The 12,417-nt window shown below is 42.4% G+C and overlaps 1 pseudogene; it reads right to left on the bottom strand.

The window, feature by feature from the left end:
- Nucleotides 1-8,931: 8,931 nt before the first annotated feature.
- On the bottom strand, nucleotides 8,932-11,955 carry LOC119876919 (annotated as a pseudogene).
- Nucleotides 11,956-12,417: the final 462 nt, after the last annotated feature.

The raw sequence follows: 12,417 nt of genomic DNA, 5'->3' as shown, positions 1-12,417 counted from the left end.
ATTTTTAATTTGTTCAACAGTTTCTTTTTGTCAGAAGTGATGCCTTCTAAGCTCTTTACATGTTGGAACTGGAATCAGATAACCATCAAATCATTTTTTAAGTAGTGAAGATGTTAGTCATAAATTACATTCTTACTTGAAATAGATTAATCTCATTCTTTTTTTTTAATTTTTTTTATTTATGATAGCCACACAGAGAGAGAGAGAGAGAGAGAGAGAGAGGCAGAGGGAGAAGCAGGCTCCATGCACCGGGAGCCCGATGTGGGATTCGATCCCGGATCTCCAGGATCGCACCCTGGGCCAAAGGCAGGCGCCAAACCGCTGCGCCACCCAGGGATCCCAGATTAATCTCATTCTTAACAGCATTCCTCAAATAAACTCTACTCATACATTTTCCAATTTGTAAAAAGTCCATTAAAAATAATCTGAGACACAACAGTTTTGCCATTGAATATCAGATTAGTATGTGTATTTGTCTTCTATCAGTGAACTTATTTTCCTCTTGGGCCCACTCCCATCCCAATGGAACCTGTGATTTTAATTGTGCGATAAAAGTGTATAGTAACATCAGAGACCAGATAAAGACAGTTTCCAGAGAAGAAGTGCCTATGGATCCACTGTTTGTACCTGGAAACAAAGACAATGTTGGTCTTGCAAAGAAGCTATGTAATAATAATTATTATTATCATCACATAAGAATGAACAGTAATTATGTCATAGATATGGTTATAGAAATATACTGGTAAAAATACAGGTAAACCCCACTGGATTTCTTTCATTTATCTATTTGGTCAAATTTGTATGTATTTAAACTCATCTTATTTTCCTGTTCATCTTCTTGTTTAAATACTCATACAGGTATTTAAGATATCCTGAGTAAACCCCAAGAGTTTAATATCTAGCCCAACTCAGAGTCATTCTCATTTGAAATAAAAGCATAGATTAAGGCTGGCAGTTAGTCTGTTCATGTAAGTACCAGATAGACTCAGAATTTACCAGAACTGGGATTTGGTGGCAAGATCACCCTGGAAAGCCATGGTGAAACCTGAGAACAGATTCAGATCAGTGTCTGTGTTGGAATTTCTGGGCTGAGCAGAAAACCAAGAACAGCCACAGGAATGGGGTATGTTGAATGGAAGGAAAACCTTTAAATTTTGAGTCGTGGTGAACAGATTTTCTCTCAGTTGAAATGAGACAAATCAGGATGTCCTCAAAGGGTAAGATGTTTCCAGGAGGTACTCTGGGTGGTAAGTATAGAGACCGACTAGATCACAAAGGATTGGTGCAGTTGTTGTCTTTAAAAACGGAGGTGGGGTCTGGCAGGCAGATGGCTATCTATGGTTGGAGTGAGATTTTGCCAAAAGTCAGCAGAATGGATCAGATAGCTTCTTGAAGGTATTGAGTCTGCTATTGATGATTTTCACTCTTTTTAAACTTCAGCTCTACACACATTAGTGTGAAATTAACAAACTTGAATCAGTTTTATCTGTAGAATGCAGCTAACAGAATATTCACCGTGGGACACTTTTGAGGTTGAAATCATTTCACATATTCAGAAGAATTGCTGACCCATAGAAGGTACTCAAGAAATGATACGTCAATTCCCCCTAAACACACACATACACACACAGTAATCAAGAAACAATCATTGTCCATGATGAAGCTCACAGATAAACAGTATATGCCAAAATGTCAGAGAGGGCCCTTTAATTTTAATCTAAGATAAACAAAAGTTTAGCAGATATAGATTTCCTCATTGTATGGAGTGTTGCAATGCTGTGACAGTTTAAGCAATATTTTCACATATGCATAGGTGCTGGATATCAGAAGGATACTTAATTATAAACAATGAGAGGAGGGGCAGATGGCGGAGGAGTAGGGTCCCCAAGTCACCTGTCCCCACCAAATTCCCTAGATAACCTTCAAATCACCCTGAAACTCTACGAATTTGGCCTGAGATTTAAATAGAGACCAGCTGGAATGCTACAGTGAGAAGAGTTCACGCTTCTATCAAGGTAGGAAGACGGGAAAAAAAGAAATAAAGACACAAAAGGCCTCCAAGGGGGAGGGGCCCCACGAGGAGCCGGGCTGAGGCCGGGGCGAGTGTCCCCAGGACAGGAGAGCCCCGTCCCGGAGAAGCAGGAGCTGCACCAACCTTCCCGGGCGGAAAGGGGCTCGCAGGGAGTTGGAGCAGGACCCAGAAGGGCGAGGATGCCCTCGGGCTCCCGGGGACACTAACAGACACCTGCGCCCCGGGAGATGCGCCGAGCTCCCTAAGGGCTGCAGCGCACGGCGGGACCCGGAGCAGCTCGGAGGGGGCAGGGAGGCGGCTCCGCGGAGGGGGCTGAGGGCGGGAGCGGGAATCCAACAGCGCAGACCGGGAGCCCAGGGCGCCGGGACACAGCCCAGGATCCGGCCTCCCCCGGGACAGGCAGAGGCCGGGAGGGCCCAGGACAGGAGGACGCTCCTGCCCCGAGCTGAGCAGATCAGCGGCCCCGCCCCGGAGCCTCCAGGCCCTGCAGACGGAGAGCTCCGGAGCTACTGAGGGAGCTGACTCCAGGGCTGCAGAGCTGCCGCCGCCACTGCGGTTGTTCCTCCTGCGGCCTCACGGGGTGAACAACCCCCACTGAGCCCTGCACCAGGCAGGGGCACAGCAGCTCCCCCAAGTGCTAACACCTGAGAATCAGCACAACAGGCCCCTCCCCCGAAAGACCAGCTAGACGGACAAGTTCCAGGGGAGGTCAAGGGACTTAGAGTATACAGAATCAGAAGATACTCCCCCGTGGGTTTTTCTTTTTTCTTTTTTTCTTTTTGATTTCTGTTTGCTTCCCCCACCCTTTTTTTCCTTTCTTTCTTTTCCTTTCTTTTTTTTTCTTTTGTTCTTCCCTTTTTCTTTTTTCTTTTTCTCTTTTCTTCCCTTCTTTCTCTCTCTTTTTCTCCTTTTCCCAATACTACTTGTTTCTGGCCACTCTGCACTGAGCAAAATGACTAGAAGGAAAACCTCACCTCAAAAGAAAGAAGCAGAAACAGTCCTCTCTCCCACAGAGTTACAAAATCTGGATTACAATTCAATGTCAGAAAGCCAATTCAGAAGCACTATTATACAGTTACTGGTGGCTCTAGAAAAAAGCATAAAGGACTCAAGAGACTTCATGACTGCAGAATTTAGATCCAATCAGGCAGAAATTAAAAATCAATTGAATGAGATGCAATCCAAACTAGAAGTCCTAACGACGAGGGTTAACGAGGTGGAAGAACGAGTGAGTGACATAGAAGACAAGTTGATAGCAAAGAGGGAAACTGAGGAAAAAAGAGACAAACAATTAAAAGACCATGAAGATAGAATAAGGGAAATAAACGACAGCCTGAGGAAGAAAAACCTACGTTTAATTGGGGTTCCCGAGGGCGCCAAAAGGGCCAGAGGGCCAGAATATGTATTTGAACAAATCCTAGCTGAAAACTTTCCTAATCTGGGAAGGGAAACAGCATTCAGATCCAGGAAATAGAGAGATCCCCCCCTAAAATCAATAAACCGTTCAACACCTCGACATTTAATAGTGAAGCTTGCAAATTCCAAAGATAAAGAGAAGATCCTTAAAGCAGCAAGAGACAAGAAATGCCTGACTTTTATGGGGAGGAGTATTAGGGTAACAGCAGACCTCTCCACAGAGACCTGGCAGGCCAGAAAGGGCTGGCAGGATATATTCAGGGTCCTAAATGAGAAGAACATGCAACCAAGAATACTTTATCCAGCAAGGCTCTCATTCAGAATGGAAGGAGAGATAAGGAGCTTCCAAGACAGGCAGGAACTGAAAGAATATGTGGCCTCCAAACCAGCTCTGCAAGAAATTTTAAGGGGGACTCTTAAAATCCACCTTTACGAAGAAGTTCAGTGGAACAATCCACAAAAAACAAGGACTGAAAAGATATCATGATGACACTAAACTCATATCTGTCAATAGTAACTCTGAACGTGAACGGGCTTCATGACCCCATCAAAAGGCGCAGGGTTTCAGACTGGATAAAAAAGCAGGACCCATCTATTTGCTGTCTACAAGAGACTCATTTTAGACAGAAGGACACCTACAGCCTGAAAATAAAAGGTTGGAGAACCATTTACCATTCAAATGGTCCTCAAAAGAAAGCAGGGGTAGCCATCCTTATATTAGATAAACTAAAATTTACCCCAAAGACTGTAGTGAGAGATGAAGAGGGACACTATATCATACTTAAAGGATCTATCCAACAAGAGGACTTAACAATCCTCTACATATATGCCCTGAATGTGGGAGCTGCCAAATATATAAACCAATTAATAACCAAAGTGAAGAAATACTTAGATAATAATACACTTATACTTGGTGACTTCAATCTAGCTCTTTCTATACTCGATAGGTCTTCTAAGCACAACATCTCCAAAGAAACGAGAGCTTTAAATGATACACTGGACCAGATGGATTTCACAGATATCTACAGAACTTTACATCCAAACTCAACTGAATACACATTCTTCTCAAGTGCACATGGAACTTTCTCCAGAATAGACCACATACTGGGTCACAAATCAGGTCTGAACCGATACCAAAAGATTGGGATCGTCCCCTGCATATTCTCAGACCATAGTGCCTTGAAATCAGAACTAAATCACAACAAGAAGTTTGGAAGGACCTCAAACACGTGGAGGTTAAGGACCATCCTGCTAAAAGATGAAAGGGTCATCAGGAAATTAAGGAAGAATTAAAAAGATTCATGGAAACTAATGAGAATGAAGATACAACCGTTCAAAATCTTTGGGATGCAGCAAAAGCAGTCCTAAGGGGGAAATACATCACAATACAAGCATCCATTCAAAAACTCGAAAGAACTCAAATACAAAAGCTAACCTTACACATAAAGGAGCTAGAGAAAAAATAGCAAATAGATCCTACACCCAGCAGAAGAAGAGCGTTAAAGATTCGAGCAGAACTAACGAAATCGAGACCAGAAGAATTGTGGAACAGATCAACAGAACCAGGAGTTGGTTCTTTGAAAGAATTAATAAGATAGATAAACCATTAGCCAGCCTTATTAAAAAGAAGAGAGAGAAGACTCAAATTAATAAAATCATTAATGAGAAAGGAGAGATCACTACCAACACCAAGGAAATACAAACGATTTTAAAAACATATTATGAACAGCTATACTCCAATAAATTAGGCAATCTAGAAGAAATGGACGCATTCCTGGAAAGCCACAAACTACCAAAACTGGAACAGGAAGAAATAGAAAACCTGAACAGGCCTACAACCAGGGAGGAAATTGAAGCAGTCATCAAAAACCTCCCAAGACACAAGAGTCCAGGGCCAGCTGGCTTCCCAGGAGAATTCTATCAAACATTTAAAGAAGAAACCATACCTATCCTACTAAAGCTGTTTGGAAAGATAGTAAGAGATGGAGTACTTCCAAATTCGTTCTATGAGGCCAGCATCACCTTAATTCCAAAACCAGACTAAGACCCCACCAAAAAGGAGAATTACAGACCAATATCCCTGATGAACATGGTTGCAAAAATTCTCAACAAGATACTGGCCAATAGGATCCAACAGTACATTAAGAAAATTATTCACCATGACCAAGTAGGATTTATCCCCGGGACACAAAGCTGGTTCAACACTCGTAAAACAATCAATGTGATTCATCATATCAGCAAGAGAAAAACCAAGAACCATATTATCCTCTCATTAGATGCAGAGAAAGCATTTGACAAAATACAGAATCCATTCCTGATCAAAACTCTTCAGAGTGTAGGGATAGAGGGAACATTCCTCAGCGTCTTAAAAGCCATCTACGAAAAGCCCACAGCAAATATTATTCTCAATGGGGAAGCACTGGGAGCCTTTCCCCTAAGATCAGGAACACGGCAGGGATGTCCACTCTCACCACTGCCATTCAACATAGTACTGGAAGTCCTAGCCTCAGCAATCAGACAACAGAAAGAAATAAAGGCATTAAAATTGGCAAAGAAGAAGTCAAACTCTCCCTCTTAGCCAATGACATGATACTCTACACAGAAAACCCAGAAGTCTCCACCCCAAGATTGCTAGAACTCATACAGCAATTTGGTAGCGTGGCAGGATACAAAATCAATGCCCAGAAGTCAGTGGCATTTCTATACACTAACAATGAGACTGAAGAAAGAGAAATTAAGGAGTCAATCCCATTTACAATTGCACCCAAAAGCATAAGATACCTAGGAATGAACCTAACCAAAGAGGTAAAGGATCTATACCCTAAACACTATAGAACACTTCTGAAAGAAATTGAGGAAGACACAAAGAGGTGGAAAAATATTCCATGCTCATGGATTGGCAGAATTAATATTGTGAAAATGTCAATGTTACCCAGGGCAATATACACGTTTAATGCAATCCCTATCAAAATACCATGGACTTTCTTCAGAGAGTGAGAACAAATTATTTTAAGATTTGTGTGGAATCAGAAAAGACCCCGACTAGCCAGGGGAATTTTAAAAAAGAAAACCATAGCTGGGGGCCTCACAATGCCAGATTTCAGGTTGTACTACAAAGCTGTGGTCATCAAGACAGCGTGGTCCTGGCACAAAAACAGACGCATAGATCAATGGAACAGAATAGAGAACCCAGAAGTGGATCCTGAACTTTATGGTCAACTAATATTCGATAAAGGAGGAAAGACTATCCATTGGAAGAAAGACAGTCTCTTCAATAAATAGTGCTGGGAATATTGGACATCCACATGCAGAAGAATGAAACTAGACCACTCTCTTACACCAGACACAAAGATAAACTCAAAATGGATGAAAGATCTAAATGTGAGACAAGAATCCATCAAAATCCTAGAGGAGAACACAGACAACACCCTTTTTGAACTTGGCCACAGTAACTCCTTGCAAGATACATCCACGAAGGCAAAAGAAACAAAAGCAAAAATGAACTTCATTTGTCACTTCATCAAGATAAGAAGCTTTTGCACAGCAAAGGATACAGTCAACAAAACTCAAAGACAACCTACAGAAGGGAGAAGAGATTTGCAAATGACGTATCAGATAAAGGGCTAGTTTCCAAGATCTATAAAGAACTTATTAAACTCAACACCAGGGATCCCTGGGTGGCGCAGCGGTTTGGTGCCTGCCTTTGGCCCAGGGCACGATCCTGGAGACCCAGCATTGAATCCCACGTCGGGCTCCCGGTGCTTGGAGCCTGCTTCTCCCTCTGCCTATGTCTCTGCCTCTCTCTCTCTCTCTCTCTCTCTCTCTCTCTCTCTCTGTGACTATCATAAATAAATAAATAAATAAATAAATAAATAAATAAATAAAATATAAATAAATATTTTTAAAAAATAAAAAATAAACTCAACACCAAAGAAACAAACGATCCAATCACGAAATGGGCAAAAGACATGAAGAGAAATCTCACAGAGGAAGACATAGACATGGCCAACAAGCACATGAGAAAATGCTCCGCATCACTTGCCATCAGGGAAATACAAATCAAAACCACAATGAGATCCCACCTCACACCAGTGAGAATGGGGAAAATTAACAAAGCAAGAAACCATAAATGTTGGAGAGGAAGTGGAGAAAGGGGAACCCTCTTGCATTGTTGGAGGGAATGTGAACTGGTGCAGCCACTCTGGAAAACTGGGTGGAGGTTCCTCAAAGAGTTAAAAATAGACCTGCCCTACGACCCAGCAATTGCACTGCTGGGGATTTACCCCAAAGATACAGATGCAGTGAAACGCAGGGACACCTGCACCCCGATGTTCCTAGCAGCAATGTCCACAATAGCCACACTGTGGAAGGAGCCTCAGTGTCCATCGAAAGATGAGTGGATAAAGAAGATGTGGTCTATGTAGACAATGGAATATTCCTCAGCCATTAGAAACGACAAATACCCACCATTTGCTTCGACGTGGACGGAACTGGAGGGTATGATGCTGAGTGAAGTAAGTCAGTCGGAGAAGGACAAACATTGTATGATCTCATTCATTTGGGGAATATAAATAATAGTGAAAGGGAACAGAAGGGAAGGGAGGAGAAATGGGTAGGAAATACAGAAAGGGAGACAGAACATAAAGACTCCTAACTCTGGGAAATGAGCTAGGGGTGTTGGAAGGGGAGGAGGGCGGGGGGTGGGGGTGAATGGGTGACGGGCACTGAGGGGGGCACTTGATGGGATGAGCACTGGGTGTTATTCTGTATGTTGACAAATTGAACACCAATAAAAAATAAATTTATTAAAAAAAGAAAAAAATTATAAACAATGACTCTTCAAAATTTAGAATGGGAGGATCTTTTCCTTCTATAAAAGAGGGCTGAATAATAGGACATCTTTTCTTATGTCTAAATTTTGGGGAAATAAATAATGAAGAAAATAGAGGAGTATGTATACCATCAGGAACAATATGTGAACTATTTTTACTTTCAGCTATTTATATCATCCTACACATGTAAGCATAAAGGACAAAAAGAAGAATTAATTTGGGATGCCTCTGTGGCTCAATAGTTGAGCATCTGCCTTTGGCTCAGGGCGTGATCTTGGTCCGGGGAACGAGTCCTGCATCACGCTCCTGTATGGAGCCTGCTTCTCTCTCTGCTTCTCTCTTTGTCTCTCAGGAATAAATAAATAAAATCTTTTTAAAAAAAGAATTAATTTAATATATTTTCTTTCTCTAGTTTTTGTTTGCTTGTAAGTGTGACATCCATCTAAATTTTGGTTGTTAATTGACATCAATTTTATTTTGTAAATGCTGTAATATAAACTCTGTAAACCTGAACTTAATTTTTCCCTTAGAATTATTTTCAGAAAGCATAAACATTACAACAGGCTTGCAATAGCAGCATATTTGAAGTTTTATTTTGTTCAAGGACATATGAAGTTATTAAACAAGACTGGATAAAATCCAGAGTAGGGAACCCTTGAAAGCACAATGTTACTGATCTAAAGTTATAAAAGTTGTAAACATGCATCCTAAACAATAGCAACATTGTAGGCAATCTGAAAGATTCAGTAGTCTATAAATTCTGTAGTTATCATAAAACTACAGGTTAACTAATATTGACTACAAATACCCTTACATTATTTATTCACTTTAAACTTAGTCATACACCACAGTATTTTATTGCTAGCATTGACTATAATGAACTTTACAAACAATTATTTATATTTAAATAATTATTCTTCATACCTTTACTATCTCTACTGGTTAAACTAATTGTATTGGTTTCTTTAGAGTGAGAATAATTTTGTACTATCAAGATAAAAAACATATCATTTGAAACAGAAATGGACAATGATTTGTGTCCTGAGCTGAATTTTGTTCCTCCAAAATCCTTTTTTTGTTTTGTTTTGTTTTGAAGTTGTGGAATTCTATTGGTTTCTAATTTATAGGCCTCATCAGTGCCTCTGGTGGCACTGTTGAGACCAGTTTACGTAGTTTAGACCTAAATGGAGATTTTTCCATTGCAGTCACTTTCTACAGAAGTTAAGTTGTAAGACATTTCACTTAGCATTGTCATAAAATACAAAGTGTCCTGTATGCTTTCTGCCGCACTTCAAAGCAGCTTGAGAAACTGATTTCCCTTTCACAACGCAAAAGTTTTAGGATCAAATAGGGTCTTTCAAGAATGCTCAAATGGTCAAAATTCACATAGCAATATTTCAAATTTGCCAGCTTTCCAAAGCCAAGAATTTAATGGTTGTCACCCAAATTGTGTTAAATTCACAATATGTTATAAATTACCACTCATTTCTCAAGAGCTCTTTGCTTTTCATCCTATTTACCAACTTCAAACTGTCATCTTTCAATATTCCCTTCATTAGGCAATGTTATTGGAATGACACTTAGCAAAACCTCTAAGACATTTTCAGACTAAAAACAGAGCTTACCCTACACTCCAGTCCAAATGGATCCTTCCTCTCATTAGGTATTTCCCATTGCACCTCTTCAAACTTTGGGTTTACTCTCCAGTGTGGTAATGTTCCCTCTTCACCCAATCTTGCTCTTTAAAGATGAAAATTCCTACTTAAAACGGATTTCTAAGTTCTTAAGTGACTGTGAACTCCAGTAGCTTTTCTTCTACAATCTAGATACAATTAACACTACTATGAAGTAAAATGTTATCAAATGACTCTCATTTTAGGTATTTTTAGTTCAACATTTGTAAGTGTGGCAATGCATTCCAGTAAGTGAGAAAACTAAAACATGACATTCTATTAACAAGTTTACTTCATAGTGATAGAATACCAATTTTATACACAATACACTGACTTTGGTATTATAGAATTTAACCTGTTTTATAAACTATCTTATGGTGTTACTTATCGTGTTACTCTGCTTATCTAAGAGAAAATGTGTTGCACCAACACACCCCCTTTTCCCATAGCATTGTTTTTCTATGTATTTAAACAGTTTTTTTTCCCCTTAAACAAGGTGAAAATCCTCAAGTTCCCACCCAGGAAAACAGTTAACCCAAATTTTAGTTTAAACACTAGAAATAGATTCTGTGCAACTCTCATCTTTTACCCGAATACTATACAAGGTTACAGTGTTGACCAAAAGAAGACACAGGTTTCTCATTAAACTTTTGTTTTAATGGGTCTCAAAATTCTGTGACAGATTTTTGGTCAAGTGGTTTCCATTAAAAAGTACTGATTTTAAAAAATTAATAACTTAAAACTGCCACAAACGCACACACACACACACACACAAAAAAAAACCAAATGGTCCACACAACATTCTCCCTTCCTTCTGAGGGTTTTACGATGCGCTGTTCTCATTAACCAGACTTTTACTATTCAACCCAAGTGGCCGATTGACACAGTTCTGAGGCCGTTCTTCCACCACCGATCAAGACTGGGGTGGCAGGTGTTGGGGATAATACTCATTTAGCCTCCTGGGCTTTCTGGGCAGACTGGGGGACTCTGCCAGCTCCAGCTGCCTTCTTGTCCTCCGCTTTGAGGACATCCGCGCCACCGTCTGTCTCATGTCACGAGCAGCAAAACGGCCCAGAGGAGGGTGGTCAGAGAAGCTCTCAACACACATAGGTTTGCCAGGAACCACATCCCCAGATTTCACGAACTTGGGACCATCTTCCAGCTTCTTTCCAGACCGACGATCTACCTTCCCCTTCAGCTCAGCAAACCTGCAAGCGCTGTGAGCTGCGGGACGGCCCAGCACAGGTGCGTGTCCAGCACCGATTTGGCCTGGAGGTTCAGGAGAATCACCTGAGCCGCGAAGCCAGCTGCTTCCACGGGTGGGTCCTTGTTGCTGTCGCCGGCCGCGTCGCCGCGACGAACATCTTTGACAGACACGCTCTTGACATCGAAGCCCACGTTGTCCCCAGGAAGAGCCTCACTCCAGCGTCCCGGTGCATTTCCACAGACTTTCCTTCGGGTGTAACATTGACCGGAGCAAGGTGACCCCCTGCCAGGCCGAAGAACACCAGCCCCCCTCGGCCCCGGGCCGGTACCGACACCACCGATTTTGCAGGCGTCCCGGAGGGGCAGGTGCAAGGGCTTGGCAGGTGGACGAGTCGGCGGCGGGATGCAGCCAGAGCTCCGAGCAGTGGGTTCCCGCATCCCCGTCCTCACGGGGCACTTTCCGTCCCTGGCCCCACGGCGTGTTACCCCTGGCTCCAGCCTGTCGTCACCTTTCCAGCCAGAGACGGCACAAGTGGTGCTGCTGCGTGGGGGGTAGCCAAGCTCCGTGGTGCGGGTGCTGACTTCCTGGGCGATGTCCTCGGGGCTCCTCGGGCTGTGGGGTGGCTCAGTGGGATCCGTTTCGTTAACACCAACGATTAGTTGTTTCACGCCCAGTGTGTAAGCCAGAGGGCACGCTCACGGGTCTGCCCATTCCCCGAGACCCTGCTTCAAATTCACCGACACCAGCGGCAACGACCAGGACAGCACAGTCAGCCTGACGTGTGCCCGGAATCATGGTTTTGATAAAGTCTCTGTGTCCTGGGGCATCAGTGATGGTCACGTAACACTGCTGGTCTCCACGGGGAATTTCCACAGGGACACATCAGTGGTGATGGCACGGGATCCCTGGGCGGCGCGTAGATCAGATGGCCAGTAGTGGTAGACTTGCCCGAGTCTACGTGTCCAATGACGATGATGTTGTTGTGAGTCCTTTCCTGTCCCATTTTTGGTTTAGGTTTAGTGGTGGTTTTCACAACACCTGCTTTCTGGTGGCAAACCTGTTGTGAAAAAGCTGTCCTTCCAAAATTCTTATGCGACTGTATTTGGAGATAGAGTTTTTGAAGAGGTAACTAAGTTAAGATGAGGCCCTTTAGGTAGGCCCTAATCCATTCTGGCTGCAATGTGTATAAGGAGAGGAAATTTGGACATGGAGCGATATCAGACATAAACACCTGCACCAAGCAAAGAGCATGTGAAA

This window comes from Canis lupus, chromosome 13 (genome assembly GCF_011100685.1).
Source record: "Canis lupus familiaris isolate Mischka breed German Shepherd chromosome 13, alternate assembly UU_Cfam_GSD_1.0, whole genome shotgun sequence".
Lineage (NCBI taxonomy): Eukaryota > Metazoa > Chordata > Mammalia > Carnivora > Canidae > Canis > Canis lupus.
The sequence above is the reverse complement of the archived record's forward strand: the minus strand, read 5'-3'. Positions and strand labels throughout refer to the sequence as shown.